The following is a 1,017-nucleotide window of genomic DNA, read 5'->3' on the forward strand; positions in this document are numbered from 1 at the left end:
CTGTGTACATTTAAAAACATTATTCTAGAACATTATCAACATATCTAACATAAAATTACTTATATATGAAACCAAGTCAAAAATTTATACTTCTTATTAAAGTATGTCGTTAGTTAAAATTCCTCAGTTAACAATAAATGTATGTCAACCTAACCACATTTTGGCACTGTTTTCTTAGGAGCACCTAAAATATTGCTATACTTTACTTCGGCTTTAAAATACTAACATATGAGATTTCATTATATTGACCACTTACACTGACACTGGTAGGTTTATCAAAATGCACTTCTCTATCTTTTCTGAAGTTATGATAGCAGCAAAATTATTTCACTAGTTTCATGATGACATTAAATACATCTATGAACACTCCCCAAGTTTGTTTTTAATTAAGATTCTTTAAGAATTAGATAATTGAGCATAAGCTCATAACATGGACATCTGCCAAAAATTAACAGTAGTTATGCTAGTGAACTATGTTGCCTAGTAACAAAAGCAACAATAGCATTTTTATAGCATTTTAATAATACATTCAAATTGTCCCAAAGTTCTCATAACTAAATACATGACAAAACTACTCACACATATTACATAAATACCCTGGTGAATATGTATTTTGTCTTCTGTTTCAATGTTCTTTTGTATATTATCCCAATTTTCTACTTCATTTTGGAAATAAGTTCTGTGCCACAGTAGGTGCCAAATGAAGAAATAGAAAAAAATAAAATAGAATCAATCATTAATTTTAGAATCGAAGAATAAAATTTCTGTAATAGAGGTTTTCATGAATGAACTTAATGGCTGAATAGACATAACAGAGGAAAGAGAAATGAACTTTGTGACAAATCAATGAAAATTATCTAAGATAAAAAACAGAAAAAAACTTAAAAAAATAAATGAACAGAGACATGGGAAGTTGTTTGATGATCTTAAATGGTCTAGCACATTTGTACTTAGAATAGTAGAAGAGAGAGAATTGAGAACGAAAAATTTTGAGAAATAATGTTTAATATTTCCTAA

This window comes from Pteropus vampyrus, unplaced genomic scaffold (assembly GCF_000151845.1).
Source record: "Pteropus vampyrus isolate Shadow unplaced genomic scaffold, Pvam_2.0 Scaffold38, whole genome shotgun sequence".
Taxonomy (NCBI): domain Eukaryota; kingdom Metazoa; phylum Chordata; class Mammalia; order Chiroptera; family Pteropodidae; genus Pteropus; species Pteropus vampyrus.